Source organism: Enhydra lutris, unplaced genomic scaffold (assembly GCF_002288905.1).
Source record: "Enhydra lutris kenyoni isolate GAN:26980312 unplaced genomic scaffold, ASM228890v2 scaffoldscaffold55, whole genome shotgun sequence".
NCBI classification, from domain to species: domain Eukaryota; kingdom Metazoa; phylum Chordata; class Mammalia; order Carnivora; family Mustelidae; genus Enhydra; species Enhydra lutris.
The window spans coordinates 9,549,603-9,556,854 of NW_019154139.1; positions in this window are offsets into that span (position 1 = coordinate 9,549,603).

The following is a 7,252-nucleotide window of genomic DNA, read 5'->3' on the forward strand; positions in this document are numbered from 1 at the left end:
TGAATGTCAGGGTGATATGAGGCGGCCCTACTGAGAGAAAGCTCTGCGGAATCTTCTTCACGGGGCCCCAGCCTGGGGAAGCAGTAAATCGAGAGTCTCCTCATCTGAGCCCCCACACCCCACCGAGGCCTTCACCCCACCCACACTGTCCTCCACGCAGACTGCATTCCCCTCTTCCTCCCGGGAACCCCGTGTCCAAAGTAGACCTAGACTGCGCCCACTCTGCCTGTGAACCTTCCCTGTGCCAGCCCCAGCCAGAACCTTGTACACTGACCCGTCTCTGATGGGGGACAGGGGACAGTGCCAGTAGTGAAGGCAGCAGAGGGCAAAGGGTCTGTGAAGGGACGCAACCCCACCCTCGCATCCGGGGGGGCTTCCTGGAGGAGACACCATGGTCGCTAGGATTTGAAGGACTTAAGAGGGTGCATGTAAGTTAGTGGCGTGTTAGCCGAGACAGGAAAAGTGAGATGGGCCACCAGGGAGAGGTAACAAGGGTGTGGAGGCTGGCCGTTGCGGGAACTGTAGGTAAGCTGTCGAGGCCGTAACTGGAAATTGAGGAGAGAAAGCAGCAGACTGGGGACCCGGACATGGGGGGAGGCCCTGGGTAGGGCTTGCTGGCCTGAGTCGGTCCAAGGTAGGGGTCCCCTGATCTTGCCTCCCAGGTAAAGGACAGGGGCCCTTTACATGTGTCCTGCCCTGTGTTCACTTATGCCCTGGACAGTGAGCCCCAGGGGCCGTGAGAGGTGGCTGGCAGGCCATCGTTCCGTGGCTGAAAGGGATCGTGTGTTCTGTGGGCCATCCAGGTGTCGCCCTGTCCCTCAACTTCTTCCAGGACGCCTGAGCCGACTCCAGCCCTCCAGTCAATGCCTGTGCTCACACTCAGCTCACGCTCTGCAGCTGGCCGGGTCCAAGTCCTGGCGCCCCACTTACCAGCAGGAGCCCAGACCGCCTGTTCATGATGTGTACTTGCTGGGTCTCAGTGTCCTTATGGCTGAAGTGGAGTCAGGAAGACCTGTGTGCTGAGGCTCATAAGCCGTGCTCATCGCTGTGAGTCCCCTTCCCTGTGTGGCAGGACCTCCCTCCCTACTGAGGCCAAGGGCAGGGACCTAGGCTGGCGGTGCCCTGGTGGAGGGGGGAGGGCGCAGCAGGGGGAGGAGGGCGTAGGCACAGAACCAGATGCAGGTGGGCGGGGGGGTCGGGTGAGGCCATGGCATCCACCCACAGGGGCAGTCTGGGCACGTAGCTGCCAGGGCTAGGGGTGGGCATCTCCCTGCGGGCCATGGGGCTGCCCGGCCATGCAGGGAGCTCAGTGAGGAGGAGTCGGGAACCCGGAGCCCTCGGAATCCAGGCTGGGCTGCTGTCAGGGACGGATACGTTTGCTGATCCCTAGGGTGGGCGATGAGAAAGAGCGGATCTATTAGTCACTTTACCGGGATGGTCCTTTCCTCCCCTCAGCCACCCCAAGTAAGGTTATTGTGCCCATCTTACAGGCCAGGAAACGGAGTCTCACCTGCCCCTGGCCAGTTACAGAGAGGAGCCAGGTCAACAGAATCTGGGCACGGGTGTAGCTGGGATCTAGGGAAAGTGGCAGAAATCGGAGGTGGTGTAGAGCCAGAGCCCAAGGGAATCACCGCTTTATGGCAGAATGGGGGGCATTGGTCCTGCCCACACCCCATCCCCAGCGGTTGAGTGGGCTGAGCCCAGTAAGGGACAGGAGCCAGGCAGCCTCTCCCAGGACTGCCCCCACCCCCCAGCACCACCTCCGGCTTTGCCCCCCTGCAACAAGCAACCGTGTGTGCCCCCCAACTCCAGTACGGAGCCCGGGCTGACAGCCCCCCACATCGGAGGGCACCATGAGCTTCTTTGTGCCCAAACCAACCCGGGCAAATGTGCGTGGTGCCACCCCCAGAGCAAGAGCCGGAAGGCCAAGTGAGCGGGGACAGACATCTCATCCAGAAGAGCTCTGGTCAGGGCCGCAGGCTGGGGGTGTCTGCCGGGCCTCCCCCTGATGCGCACGTGGTTCCTGTGAGCCCCAGGGCAGGCACGGGCCAAACGCAAAGAGAAATGTGCTCTGGGTTCAGAAAGCTCTGTACTTTTCTTTTCCTTTTCTCTTTTTTTAAGATTTTTTTATTTATTCATTTGACAGATAGAGATCACAAGTAGGTAGAGAGACAGGCAGAGAGAGAGGAGGAAGCAGGCTCCCCGCTGAGCAGAGAGCCCGATGCGGGGCTCGATCCCAGGACCCTGGGATCATGACCTGAGCTGAAGGCAGAGGCTTTAACCCACTGAGCCACCCAGGTGCCCCTGAAAGCTCTGGTTTTATCAGTAACCCGCTCTGTAACCTTGAACAGACCAACCACATCTCTGAGCACAAATCCCATCAGATTTTTTATCTGTAACATGGGGACAGCAAGGCCTGCTGGGGATGGTTGTTACTCGTTCCTTCTGCTGGTGTTGTTGAGCACCTGCGATGCTAGGTGCTGGGAAGTAGTACCAGGAGTCACTCTTACTAGTCAAGGGTGGGCACCTTCCAGAAATCCCAGTTCCCAGATGCCAGCCAAGGGCCAGCCCTGAAAGTGGGCCTTTGTCCCAGGCCTGCTCTGTTAATTCTTTTCTGTATAAGGTGGAGAGGGGAGGCCATGAGGCTGGGGGGAAGACAGAGGCCATGCCATGGGGGCCTTCTAGGCCGCACCGGACTTGACCCAGGGCTTGATGGAGCCATGGACAAGTGGTAAGCTAGAGGCAGCTGAAAATTTCCAACCTGTGCTTAAGGAAGATTGTTCTGGAAGCTTTGTGGAGGCCAGCGGGAAAGTGTGGTGTGGGGGGAAGCTAGGAAGCTGCAGAAATCACTTCTGGAACTGGGGTTCCTTGGGGACAATGACAGCATGACAGGCCTGAAGGGGCAGAGGGACTGTCCAGTGGGGGAAGGGGCGGCACAGAGCTGAGGGGCCCCAAGGGGGAAGATTGGAGCCTGGGGAGGGGAGCAGAAGGGGGCGCCGGATCCAAGCAGTGGGTCCTGGGGGGGAGGCTGGCCGTTAGGGGTGAGGTGTGGGCTGGGGCAGGGACCCAGTTTTGAAGAGTGGGATGAGGGTGACAGCTGGGAGGGGCCGGAAGAGGAAGACTGAGAAACTGCCTGAATTTCAAATAACCACAGCCACCTCATCCCCAAGAGGAAAGCAGTCAAGAATCCAGCACAGGAGAAGGAAGAGGAACAGAGAAGAGAAGTGGGGGGTGAACAGGACACAGGGGAGAAAACAGCGGAGTTGGGAGCGTTCCAGACGCGAAGGAGAAAGGGATGCGACCTGCAGGCCCCCTCGAGCCTGTGTGGCAAGAGCCCAGGAGCCAGGCTGGGGTAGAGGGAGGAGGGAGGCCGAAGCAGGCTCAGGTCAGCCCCCGACTGCTGACCAACCACATGCGATGTCCCCCGCGTGGCAGGCAGGGGACTGGGTGCACAGACAGGTCACTCCCTGTCCATCCTGGGGGCAGGGCAGCTTCGGGCAGGGGCGGCCGGGGCCCAGATTGGGGGGGGGGGGCGCAGCCATTGTCAGCAAGGAGGGCCGAGCCTGGGATGGACTCTGGAACGGACACTTGCCGTGGCCACAGGAGCACCCCAAGACTTGCCTGAAGCCATGTCATTCCCAAGTGACAGCCCGAGCCGGACAGAGGACCACATGTGGCCCCAACAGTCCCTGCCCCACCCATGTGCCACCAGAGCCAGCTGGATGGACCCCCCACACACACACCTGGGAAAGTACAGACCTTCAGGAAGTGGGTCATTGGGGCGGAGAGGAGCACAGGAGAGCGGAACAGACTGGGGTCCCCAGATCGAAGTGCCCTCAGCCATGGGCAGAGGCTCCCGAGACCCGCGTCCTATCTGGGAACCACACCGAGTGACTCATGATGGAATGTTCCTCCCCATGCCAGCTGTCGCGCTGATAGCCCGGTGCTTCGTGAGGAGGGCCCCTCTGAGGTCTGTCCCTGCATGTCCCCACAGTGAGGATGACTGCCCCTGGGGTCCCATGCAGCTCAGCTCAGATCCTGGCCACGGCCACCTGAAGGGCAGGACAGGATGGCATTCTGGACCCCTATCCAGCAGTGGAACAGGCTTGGAGGGGGGTGTGTAGCCCTGGAGGAGGGGGCTGGGTGAGTGGAGAGTGGTGGAGGGTTTGTTGACATTGGGGAGGGGCTGGGGTGCTGCTGCAGTGTCTCAGGTTACCACAGGGGACAAGAGCAAAGAGTCCAGTGACAAGGGTGGGAGGGAGCAGAGGCTGTCCCCTCACGATGTGCCTGGTGGGTCTGGCCAGGTCCTCTGAGCTGAGTGCTCCCCCTGCTGTCCCCTCTGTCCCCCGGCTAGTCCTCTCTCCCTGATTCAGGTCACTGTCCCTGGCAGCTTCCCTGACTCCCCAAATCTGGGCGAAGGGAGTCACAGCCAGTCCCTCCCTTACACACAATAGGCAGAGCGGGGCCCACAACACATTTAGGGCCTGCAGACATGCCTTCATTATTTTTCAATGAGAAGAAAAAAAAATGAATACAAGCCAGCCTGGATGATGTTCCCTTTTATACCAACACAGCCACAAAATAGAACTTTTAATATTTTTGTGGGGGTCAAATAAATAATCTTTAAAAAAAAAAGGAAAGAAAGAGGCTGTCTTTCAAAGAAAACCAAAAGATATTTTTATGGAGGAAGGGGCCCAGGAAAGTGATACGGAGGCCTTGATCATAGGGGCCCCAGAGGCCTGGTTTCTCTGGGGGGGCCCCACTGTGTGATCCGCTCACTCACCTCTTTCTCCAGCAGGGCCGGGTCCTCCTCACTGGCAAAGCAGGCATGTTTTGTAAATTAAAAAGTAATGGACACTGACAGAGCACTTACTCTGTGCCCTGCACTGGGCTAGGCTTCCGGGGAGTAGGCACATCAGTGTCATCCCCATTTTATAGATGAGGACACTGAGGCTGAGAAAGCCTACATGATTGGCCAGCGTTGTTCACCGGGAGCATCTGAGCGCCAAGCCTGTGCTCGGAACCATCAGCTGACAATGTCTCACAGCAGCTGGAGCAGCAGGTGGGGGTGTCAAGAGGCTGAGAGTCGAGGAGAGACGACCTCATGGGGATATCAGGCCAGTCCCTGTGGATATGCCCATGAGTCAGGAGCTGTGGAGGCCCCAGCACCGCCCCTGACTTTCCTTCTGACCCCAGAGGCCTGGCAAGCCATTCCTTCATGCGTCCAGGCGCCGAGCAGGGGCCAATGAGTGGCCGTCCAAGCTTACAGTGAGGGCCGGGCACGAGCCCTGCCCGAGCGCCTGTTGTCCCTGGGGGCCGTGGGTGACTGTTATTCCAATTCCAGAACACAGCGTGGGGCGTGCCTGGGTAGAGGGGGTGGGGACCGTGGGAACATGGTGCAGGAGCCATTGCTTCTGCCTCGGGAACTTGGAGGCAGGGAAGCGAGCCTCCGTGGGAGAAGCGCCATCTGAGCCCATCCCTGAAAGCTTCGTAGTGTCTCATCAGGCAGAGAAATGGGGAAAGGGCATTCTAGGCCAGCGCAGAGCCTGAGCAAATGGGCAGGAGTGGGGAGGGGGGGAGGGGGGACGGGGCGGTGCGCACTGGGTGAGGCCAAGGAGGCCTCAGCTCTGGGGAGCGCAAGGGGGGCGCCAGGGTGTGGGGTGTTTGAAGATCCGGGAGCTGCGGTCAGGCAGGCAGTTGATGTGTGTTTATTGAGCCTGGCCCTGTGATAGGCGCGAGGGGACAGAGATGACCTCAGGCACAGTCACCCATGAGAGCCCGGCTGGCCTGATCGCTAACCTGGATCCAGCACCCTTCCTTCCTCGGACTGGCCTTCCCCTTCCATAAAACACGCTTTACTGCGCTTGTCACCAGGTGACAGAGCTCTTTGAGGTCTTGGGATGAAAGATCCCATAAACAGGGAGCCCTGTCGCCCGTCGGGGCAGGGTGCGGTAGGGAGACCACATCAGATCCCCGAGCGGCCCCTGGGGGTGGGAGGGCACCAGGATGCTCTGAGGTTACCCACCCTCCCCATAGCTGCCAAACGTGTTCCTGCTGCAGGTAAGCCTGGCATTAAAGTCCTCCCCATCCCGCCCCCAGCAAGGACACTGTGCTTGGGGTGATTAAATGACAGACGCCGACACCCTGGCTGCTGACCTAGGCTGACAGCCGTGGGGAGAAGCGGAGGTGGCCTTGGCAGCAGCAAGGAAACTGGAGGCTCCACTGTCGCCCATGTGTTCCTCTGACATGTGCACATGAGTCATGGGGCAGGCACATAGGTACCTGGGTCATCCCACCTCCACATGAGAGCCAGGGTCTCTGGAAGCCCAGAGGAGCTCCCTGACGTGACCATGACCATGAGTCCAGGACCGACCAGCAGCCCAACCTCCTCATCTTCCCAAAGATCTCCCGTGGCAAAAGCCCTTCGTGTCGAAGCAGTTTTTCTACTTGCTTGACCCCACACATGAGGAAAGAGGCCAGGGGGCCTTGCTGACTTGCCCAAGGTCACACACAGGATGTTATTATTTCAGGTGAGGAAAATGGCTCCGAGAGGCCAAGTGGCCACCCCAGGATCACAGAGAAAGCGAGGAAGACACCCGCCTGGAGCCTGGGCTGTGGGTCCCGCGTGCTCCTTGCTTTTTATCATCCGTGCACTGATGTGACATTTCCGACGCTCGGGGCCACCTTCTCTATTAAGCAGAGCAGGCAGGGCACGCAGAGCCCACGGAAATGTTTTCATTTTCATCCTTTTAACATCAGAAGAAAAATTCCATATAATAATAATATTTACGAATGAATCACACCTGGATGGTGGTCACCTTTCTACCTATGGGATCCTAACATACAAGTTTAAATACTTTTATTATGAAGGAAGGGGCCGCCAAGGCAAAAGTGCCCGGGGACCGAAGCCATCTGCCTCCCACCCTGCCATTGTGGGAAGACTGGCCACATGAATGGCATCTGCGCCGGAAAGAGCCCCGGAGGGCTGAAGTTGCTGAGTGAGTCCGGGGAGACAGCCGAGGGGCTGAGAGAGTGGGGAGACGGGTCTGCGTGTGATGACTAGCACCCATGATGAAGGTCAGGGCGGACAGAGGGGCACGGCACAAACACAGGAGACCCGAACCGGCTCTTACCTCTTTCCTGAGGCTGCTGTAACAAGTCAGCACCAATTTTATGACTTATAAGCAACAGAAACATATTCTCCCACAGTTTGGAAGACCAGAAGTACAAAATCAAAAACCGCTGGACCGAA